This window comes from Maylandia zebra, linkage group LG3 (genome assembly GCF_041146795.1).
Source record: "Maylandia zebra isolate NMK-2024a linkage group LG3, Mzebra_GT3a, whole genome shotgun sequence".
In the NCBI taxonomy this organism is placed as follows: Eukaryota; Metazoa; Chordata; class Actinopteri; order Cichliformes; family Cichlidae; genus Maylandia; species Maylandia zebra.
The window spans coordinates 57,669,127-57,679,863 of NC_135169.1; positions in this window are offsets into that span (position 1 = coordinate 57,669,127).

Consider the following 10,737-nt stretch of genomic DNA (forward strand, 5'->3'; position numbering starts at 1 on the left):
CTGGTCTCACAGCCAGCTGCACATAGAGACCAGTGTTGTTAGTCCAGGTCAGAAGATGACTTGTTGGAATGAAAATGAGCTTGTAGTTTGTCTGCTTTAATAATGTGACTGGAAAAAGGTGTTGGACTTCAAATATGTCCATTTCTTTCACACTTCACCTTTAAAAGTGAAGCCTTGTGGTTCCTGGAAGGAAAAACACGACTTTTTCAAGTCTTTGTCCTGTTTTTATGAGAAATGTACGACTTTAATGTGAAACATTCAGAGTTTTTTCTCTTGTTGTGTTTGTTTGAAGCTGCTTCCTGTTGGCTTCAGCTGTTTGGAGTTTCCATTTTCTAAACTTCTACATTCTGAACCTTCTTCAGCTCTGAACAGATGATGAAACACTGAATGATTTCAAGCTCACACTTTGTCTAATAAACTTACATCTTTCATTCTTTATACAGATTGGAGAGCTGTGGTTTGTCAGAGATCAGCTGTGATTACCTGGCAGCAGCGCTGAAGTCCAACCCCTCCCATCTGAGAGAGCTGGACCTGAGCTCCAACAACAAGCTGCAGGATTCAGGAGTGAAGCATCTGTGTGGTTTCCTGGAGAGTCCAGGATGTGGACTTGAAACTCTGGGGTCAGTCAGCATGTTTTAGTTGTGCTGAGATGAATATGATGTGAAAGTTGTGCTGACACTAAACTGCAGACATCAGGCTGATATTATACTGATCCACACTGAGGATCTTCATGGTAAAGTCTGTTTTCTTCTTCTCTGGTTTAGTCCATTGACTGCAGCAGAACAATGTTCACATTTCAAACAGTGAGACTCAACGTATGGCCCGCGGCCCACACGCGGCCTGCCCACCTTCCCTGATTCAGAGAGAGGGGACCCTGATTAACTGTGTAGTGTTCTTCCTCACAGTTCACAGTTTACATCTTTCATTCTTTATACAGATTGAGTCGCTGTGGTTTGTCAGAGATCAGCTGTGATTATCTGGCAGCAGCACTGATGTCCAACCCCTCCCATCTGAGAGAGCTGATCCTGTGGGAAAACAACCTGAAGGATCCAGATGTGAAGCAGCTGTCTGATCTTCAGCTAGAGTCCAGACTACAGACTGAAGACTCTGGTGTAAGTAGAGTGATGGAGTGAGTGGGTGGTGCTGTCAGCAGTATTGTACTAAACACAGTCAGTATGAAACAAAGATCCAGTGTTTCCTGTAAAGCTGCAGCTTCTCAGTGAAGCTGTGAGAGGAGAATGGTGACAGGCTTCAGGATTGGACACAAACACTTCCTGTTTCTGACCTTTATGGTCACCATAGTAACAGCTGACACGCTCTGATCAAACACTGTCAACAGCCAATCAGCTCTCTGAACAAAGCAGCACGCAGACCAATGACTGCATTCGTTTCCAAGTTTAAAGCAGTGAAGAACACAGTCTGTAGGTGAGGAAGAATTTAGTGAGAGCAGATGTTTGGATGGAATTCCTCCAGTTAACAGCTGGAACCGTCCATCTGGATTGTTGGGCTTGTTGTTGGGGTTCCTACAGAGCTCAGAGTGGACACACCAAGGTTCTTCTAATGAATGAAAGTCCAAACTCAAACTAGGAGGGAAAAACATTTTCATCAACTTCAATAAAAATCCAAAGATTAGAAAAAGTGAAGCAACAATGAGTCCTAGTACAGTCCCAGCACTGAAGTCCCTGCTGCTCTTTATACTGGATGTGCTGCATCACTGACTGACAGCTGATGAAGAGCCTCTGGAAACACTCGTTTATCTCCTCTGCTCTTCCTTCTTCTCTCTGCAGGTGGAGGCCATGATGGTAAACAGGACGGTGTGTGTGCTGAGAGAGGAGGAGCTGTGTCCTGATGATCCAGAGAGGTTGAAGCAGCAGCAGCTTGTGTGTAGAGACGCTCTGACTGGGCCATGTTACTGGGAGGTGGAGAGGAGAGCTTCATCCAGCAGTGACTGACAGAGGAATGAGAAGAAGTGCAGATGACTGTCAGTGCTGCAGAGTGAACTGCTCTGAGAACAGCTCCACTGTCAGACACAATGTAGAGTCCAGCATCATCCCTGTGTGTCCCTCTGGATCTGACAGAGGATCATCAGTGTATCTGGACTGCTCTGCTGCTGCTCTGTCCTTCTACAGTCTCTGCACAGTCTCTGTCTGACTCTGACTTCAGACCCTCCTGGATCAAACTCACCTGGAAAGACTTTCAAACATCACTCAATAGATTTGAATACAGAATATATTTGATATATACTGTAGATGTACTGTAGAGTTGCAGTTTGTCACTTGTAAATACAGTCTGTGAGCAGCTGTGAGCTGAAAGATCTTTCTAGAAACACGAAATGTTTTCACTCTTCTGTTGCTTTTTCATATATTTCCACAACATTAATATTGATCCCACCTGTCTCACCTGTTTCATGCTTTTATACATAATAACAGGACACGTGTGATCTGAGCGCTGCTGTGGTTGCTGTGCTGCACGTCTTCATTTAGATAACAGAGACATCTAGTGGTTCAGAGGGAGAACTGCAGGAGGTGGAGCTGTGTTTTAGCCTGGAAAACTTTTTATCTTTTAGGCGCAGATACAAATATGACAAGTATCAGTGTGAGATACAAAAGGTCACATCAGTCAGCAGAGGGAACAGTGATCACACAGCAATGTAAGAATAGAAACATAACAGTGAATCTGGACATGTATACAGAGGGAAGCAAACAAACAGGATGTAACACTACATTAAAGCCACAAATGTGAAGAAAACAAACACAAAGGAAAATATATTTGATCTCAGGAATCCAAATCAGATGCTTTAGAGCAGGGGTCGGCAACCCTGGGCACGCGTGTCACAGCTGGCACGTGAAGGGTTAACTGATGGCACGACCATAGCTGGACTGGCCATCGGGCATACTGATGGTGATTTTTCATTTTTATGGGCTGATGATGTTTTTTTTTATTTTTTTGTAACGGTATAAACAATGAAAGATAGCGGATTGGCCGGATGCTGGTCGATGTGTAAAAATAACTCAGTTGTTTGATCGTGGCTATGGCGGAGCTTCCACAGAGGCAGCAGGTGGATGAGGGAAAGGGGAGGCAGGAGGAGCAGAGACCCGAGGCGGCCGCCGGTGTTCCAGATCTACTGGCGTTTAGATCAACTGGCGTTGGTCGAACAGATGTGTGGCAGTCTTGCGTTTCAGTAGCTCCTACCGACAAACCAGCAAAAAAACGCCAAATGTGTCATCTGTGACACTTGTGAGGTTGTCTCAAACACACTCCGTCAGTCTTGATGCTGTTGAACAACAAAATGTTTAAAAATGTGGCGAGTTTACCTGGTGATATCCTCATGCGCGACGCGATCGCGAAAACAGCAAACAATTAACACCACGCCGATGTTGTTCACAGGACAGCAAGAGTAAACGATCGGGAGACTCTTGTCGTCGTTATCGTTCCACTCGCACGGTTTATTTCTCCGAATTCAGCGTTTTTGCTCCACAACTAAAGCGAGCAGTTTACTTTGTGTGCACTAACATGGAGTCGAGTCAACCAGCGCCACCTCTGGCCAAGTGCCACAGCCTACAGCCAGATCAACCTGTGACACACATCTGCAGCACGTTTGATTTCATTTCTTGCACAACACATTTGTACCTTTCAGTTGTGTCTGTCTGTGAATCATGCAAATAAACCTTTGAAATGAATGAAATGATATCATATATTCCTTATTGGCCTACATTTGTACAAAATTCCAAATTATATACACAAAGTCATAGAAATCACCACTCCAATTGGTCATCATGATTTTAATATTCTCTTTTTCCATAACAATGAAATACACCTTGGACAAATATGACACATCGATATTTCATTAGTGTTGTCACATCACATCCTGTAAGCATCATCTGCCTGTGTCCTTTCCCTGGAAATTAATATTTCCAGCCAATATAGGCAATCCATCAACATGGCTGGAGAGTTGGTAGTTATATATAAAGTCAGTGACTCAGGTGTGTCGCTTGGTTTGTCATCTGTTTGTGAGACTGGAGGAGACGCAATCTTTTGTTTTAAATCTTAGTTAGGAAGATTCCTGTTTTAAAACAAGCACGTATTGTGAGAAATGCAAGAAGTACATCTGCAGAAAGTACACAGTTACATTCTGTCCATCATGTGGACAAAATTGAAAATGTTGAGCATTGAAAAACTGAGAACGTTGGGCAAGTTCAAAAGAAATGTGTTTGTAAGAACGAAAAACCAAATTGTTCCTAAAATAGTTATGGAAAGTCTAACTGTTGTATGTCTGTGTTCTACATGTTTATCTGATGGGAAATAAAGTTGCTATTGTTTCATTGCAGTTTTTGAACAATTCTGAGTGGATTTACACAGTACGGATCTAAATGACCCGCAACAAAATCAATGTCATTTTTTTGTTCTTCAACATAATACAAGGGTTCATTTCCAAAACTTGCCTATGATCTTCAATTTGTAGCAGATCCACTATCACACAGCAGCTAGAGCAGTTTCAAATGGAGGTCAGTCCACTGCTGCCACCTGTGGCCAAATACCATAGCCCACTACTAGATTAACTTGTGACACATCTTCACCTGCTGCTATGATGACATTGAGTAGAGGCTGAGTGGCTGCACTTACCCCTGGTACATTCAAATCTACCCACAAACATGTTGAAAGATGCAATGGCAGCAATGTGGATTGTCAACACTAAAAACAATCAGTAAGCAAAGACAACAGGGGTCACTTTTTACTGTTTATTTAGCACCCACAACATTTGTAGTCGCCTTCTGCACAGGGAAAGTCCACACACACTGTGTGGTACCACTTTCCACAGAAGGTGCATTCAGTCTGCAAGATTGAATGAGATTGTCAGAGTCATTGTCTGACTGTTTATTACTATTCACCTGCGGTACATTCACAGTAACTGCCATCTCCTTACAAATGTTTATTAGATTAACCACACTTATACAGACTGTATATAACAACCAACTCTAAAATGTTTTTTCTCAGAGAAAAGACACAGACAGACTACGCTAACGACATGTGATGTTACAACACTAGTGAAATATTGGTGTCATTTCATTCTTTTCAAAGGTTCATTTGCATGACGCACAAACAGACACAACTGAAAGGTACAAATGTGTTGTGCAAGAAACGAAATCAAACGTGGTGCAGATGTGTGTCACAGGTTGATCTGGCTGTAGGCTGTGGCACTTGGCCAGAGGTGGCGCTGGTTGACTCGAGTCCATGTTAGTGCACAAAGTAAACTGCTCGCTTTAGTTGTGAAGCAAAAACGCTGAAACTGGAGAAATAAACCGTGCGAGGGGAACGATAACGACGACAAGAGTCTCCCGATCGTTTACTCTTGCTGTCCTGTGAACAACATCGGCGTGGTGTTAATTGTTTGCTGTTTTCGCGATCGCGTCGCGCATGAGGATATCACCAGGTAAACTCGCCACATTTTAAACATTTTGTTGTTCAACAGCATCAAGACTGACGGAGTGTGTTTGAGATAACCTCACAAGTGTCACAGGTGACACATTTGCCGTTTTTTTTGCTGGTTTGTCGGTAGGAGCTACTGAAACGCAAGACTGCCACACATCTGTTCGACCAACGCCAGTTGATCTAAACGCCAGTAGATCTGGAACACCGGTCCGAGTGTCAGGTGAACTGAACTTCAGGTAAGAAGTTATGACCTGCAGTCTGTCTGGGTCAGATATAAACCAAGTTTAGGTGCAGTTTATTTTCCTTGTGCTGACTTTTTACAGTCAGTTACAATAACTCGTACTGCTACTAGCTAGCATGACGGAGTTGCTATACTGCTAGGTGGTGCTATGATGTTACTGATAGTGAACTTTACAGTGGCTTTCAAAAGTATTCGGCCCCCTTGAACTTTCCCACATTTTGTCAGCTTCACTCATCAAAGTCAGGGGGCGGGGTTAATGCTGATCAAGTCAAAACCATTGCTTTGGTCTGGTGGGCCTTCTTTTAGTGGGCTTTTCTGTCACGGCCTGCGTGGCAGACTATGATGAGGGGAAGGAGGACCCAAATGCTGGACTCTTTGATGAGGTCAGTGCGTTTATTTACAGTGATGCAAAATAATCCAAACAACAATAAATCCCCAGTGCGTTCCCGACTCTGACATGTCCTCTTGCCAGTGTTAGTGTTCTTTGTCTCCACTCCTCAGTGTCTGAGCACCCCGTGCTCGCTGTCCTCTCGTCTCCACACTCCTCCTGGGGAATAACAAAGAGGCAGCCGTCAGCAACACCACAATGCGGCAGACTAACCTTAACTAACTCGCCAAGAGACTAACGTGAAGTTACGCAATGATCCAGCATCGGAGACAGCTCCACCACACTCCTAAGTAGCTCCTCTGACGAGGCTTGATCAGCTGCAGGTGTGAGTAATTCTCCTCCGCAGGTGTGGCCAGGCTCCTGGCTGACACACCCACACACACACCTAGATACACAAACATGGAAACAGGAGACAGCAGCACCAAAAACACACATGTCCATAACTTCTTACAGGCCCTGGGTCACCCAGACCCCGGTCCCATGACAATTCCTCAAAACTAAGTAGGCCTACACACCAGGGTTTGGACATGTGTGGACCCAAACTATACTTAAACTTTACCCTTTTTTGTGTGTCACCAAATACACTTTAATATCTTCTAGACAAGAATGTAGTGGCACAATCTTTAACCTCCTAAGACCCAAACTCCTCCGTGGCATTCATTTTTAATTTCTCTTTGATATTTGGGCTGATTGGGACCTGATGAATGTAAAAACAACAATTTTGTTTCTGAGAAAAATGAGAGCCACATATGAGGATATTTGTCTAAAATTTCGATAGCACAGTGGCAGTATAACGTCCTTGTGAGTGGATATCAGGCCCTTGTAGAGCAAAATGTCGTATTTTGGTCTAAACAACCCAAAATGTGATGTCCACATATGTGGACGCCAGGTCCTAGGAGGTTAAATATCTGCTCACTTTGTCAAAATGAACCTAATCATCTCTGATGAGTTCAGTGATGTCTGCCAGCTCACCTTGCAAGTGGTCGAGCTCATACCGCCGACAACGCGGCCACAACTTGTAAACCCCCTGCTGACTATCAGCTCTGGAGTTATTTATTTATGTTAGTTTCAACTGTTCCTGCAGAAAGTAAGCACGTGTTACTGATAAAAAGTCCAATAGAAGCAAAGTCTAAACTTTGAAAACAAAAACCTGTCTGATTAAGATCTGATCTTTGGGGGGTTTCAATAAGCAGTGTGACCCGTGTATATGCATCAGGGGTGGTTTTGATTATCGATTTATCGATTAAAATCGATTCTGGCTTGGATAACGTGATATCGATTCATTAAAATCCTGAATCGATTTTTTAATATAAATTTATTTTGGCCAAAACGCCAGAATCTCAGGTTAAACCTCCCAAAGTTTCAACAACCACCAAACAGCTAAAACAGTAAATGAGAGCAGGAACACGGATTCTGCACAAAGACGTAAACACAAAGCGCGGAGCCGCCGACGCATCAGAATCAGTGAGATGTGACTTTCTCACCTGACTGCACGGACACGAGCTGAAAGCCGACAGCTCGCTGATTCTGATGTTTCGGCGGCTCCACGCTTTGTGTTTACGCCCTTTTTGCGCTGATTCTGAAGCTGCAGGTTTGATCTCTCCAAACAATATTGAGTAAACCAGCAGCAAAAGAAGCTCCAAACTACGCTTCACATAAACATCGTCATGAATTCCCTCTGATTGTTTTGCTGCCACCAGGATAAAATCACACTTCATGCACAGCTCTCTCTCTCTCTCTCTCTCTGTACTTCAAGAACAGTTTCCTGTTTTCTGCATTATTCGCTTGCTTGTTACGCACAAGTCTACCGTTCTTACAGCCTGTCGGCCGCTGTTTTTTTTTCTTTTACTTACTTCTGAAAACAAAGCCTCGTTTCTGCCGTTCAATACTGAACAAATTTAAACTTTTTAAAATGATGCAAAATTGCAAAACGCTCAGCTGTGTCTGTAATAAAACCTCTGTAACTTTGCTCTGCTTCACGTCAGCAGCATCAGGTAATGTTCATATGTTCATTAATGGTTTTCTTTTGTTTTTGATGTACTGCAGAATATTTGTATAAAATCCCAGGCCAGGAAAACCTTCATGTTTTTCTGTTTGATCCTCAGCTACTTTGACACAAAGGCATCTGCTGTGACGCTCACACCTTTGATAAAGTCTGGCAAGTGTCAGATTTCTTTTTATAGATATAAAAATATAGAAATGTACTGATGCTTGTAGTAACTGTTAGCTTTAACTGTACAAGGCTTGTTAGACATAATGAAACACATCGTGCAGATTTCTGGATGTTAGACTATAATTTTTATAATGATTATTAATCTTGAGTCTAAAAAGTCAGTCGAGTATATCCAGGATATCTTTCTGTTAACTGGATTCACTGACACTAACACTGGGACCAGGATAAGCGGTCGCATGAAGCTGGTTTTCAGCTGACAATCTTATGATTTAATTAATTTAATTAAGTTATTTAATTTTTCTAATTTTTCCTCTACATTTCCCCTGAAATGAAGGGATTGTGTTAAACATGCTTTAGTTCCTCACATTTTTCTGCATCTCTTTGTTCAACCCCCTGAATTAAAGCTGAAAGTCTGCACTTCAAACACATCTGAGTTGTTTCATTTAAAATTGATTTTAGTGTATGTACAGAACCAAAATCAGAAACTAAGTTCTCTCTGTCCAGATATTTATGGACCTAACTGTATAATCTATACAGCACGTAAAAAATGCTGTAAATAAAGAAGTCTGTGAAAATGTGGCGCTTAAGGTCAATTTAAACTGAAGTGATATAATCTTCTCCCCACAGTTTGAGTTTGTATTGTCTCAGCTGCAGACAGACTATGATATTAATATTATTAGTTATTAATATTATTAGTTATAAAGGACACCTTCCTGCCTTTAGTCTTATTCATGATGATTATTAGTCGTCTTCTAATGTCCACAAGTCTGTATGATGTGTTTCATAGGTTCTAACAAGCCTTTTAAACTTAAGTTACTGCATTGCTGAAACACCAACATCTGCTTATTGAACAAAACAAAAACAACCAAAAGACCACACATCTGATTTCATTTTTATTTTAATAGACTTCCAAAGATTATACCAGATAACTGGCCTCAGAATATAATTGAATAAACATGTTTAAAAACGATAACCTAATCCTGTCTTGACAGGCTGAGCTCTTCAGTATCCACCAACAGCATCGTCATGCTGAGTCAGACGTTTCTGCTCCTGCTGGAAATACTCTTCCTCTTTCCACATTGTACCAAATGTTTTTAAATGTTAGTTTCAATTTAAAATTAAAGATTAAAAAAGTGTAACACATATAAACATCAGATAATTAAGACAAGCGAATGGTTCAGTTCCACATGTGCTCTGCTGACACATTAAACTTCAGTAAAATGATGCAGTTATGAAACAACTTTAATCTAAAACAAACTGATTTGCTCAGGAGCAAAAACAGTGAAGTCAGTGACTGTAAGTGAGTGAGCTGTGCTGGTGACTGGATATCAGATTTCCAGTCATTAGAGCAGATAAGTGGCAGAACTATATTACTGATTTAATTTAAATGCAAATAGCCCAAATCCTGATTAAAGCATCAGGTTCACTTATAAAGTATTCTGTAGTTATCTTAGTGTCCATCGCCCTTCCCAACATGGGAATAAAGCAGCTGTGAGAGAATTAAACATGAATGAATCAATGGTACGGAAGTGGAGGAAGCAAGAAGAATGAGCTGAGTAAAGTTTGACTCATGCGACATTTTTGTTTCGCTTAATGCGCCTTATAATCCAGTGAGCCTCATGGTCTGTAAAATATGGTGCATTTGCAAATTATGTGCACAATATTGGAACTAAACTATTTTATATTGACAAACAGCGGCCCGCATTAAACTGTGACTGTCACCAGGTAATGTGGGCGTGTTTGCTGAATAAGCAGCAGGTGTTAAACAGCTGACAGGTGAACAGGATGCATGCAGGTAAACTCGAGGGCCCTTCGAGCTGATCGGTGGTGTCGTGAGGAGAATTTCAGCTCATTATTCATGTTACAGAAACACAGAGGTACGAGACCAGGCAGAAGACTTTCTGATTATTTGTTTTTAGTTAAAATAATTCCATTGTTGTCTAGTGATGGTGTGGTAAAGCTCTGTGAATGTGTCCAATTTTTCCGGCTTTGTTGCTTCACCCAAAGGCAGATCACACAAAGTTTAACTGCTTATTATGAAGAACTGACATCTGCTGGTCATTTAATGTTCAGCAGCACTGCTGTGAGAATACCTGTAGGACACATACCAGTGGATATGTGAGCACATGCACAGCTGCAGGGCTAGAAGGGCCCAAATGAATTAAATAAATAGATTCTTAAATAATTAATTAAATGTGTTATTAATTGATTAATTACATTTATTTAAAAATCATTAAATTTTTAATTAATTTATTGTAAATGTTGGAAATGAAATTATTTGGCATTAAATCAATGATGTATGTATTTAATAAGTATTTTGAACTTAGATTCCTGTCAACTCACAATCGACACAAACACAGTGAACACAAAGCTCCAACTGTCTGACAACAACAGGAAGGTGACACATGTGGAGGAGCTTCAGTCACATCCTGATCATCCAGACAGATTTGATGTTTGTGAACAGCTGCTGTGTAGAGATGGTCTGACTGGTCGCTGTTACTGGGA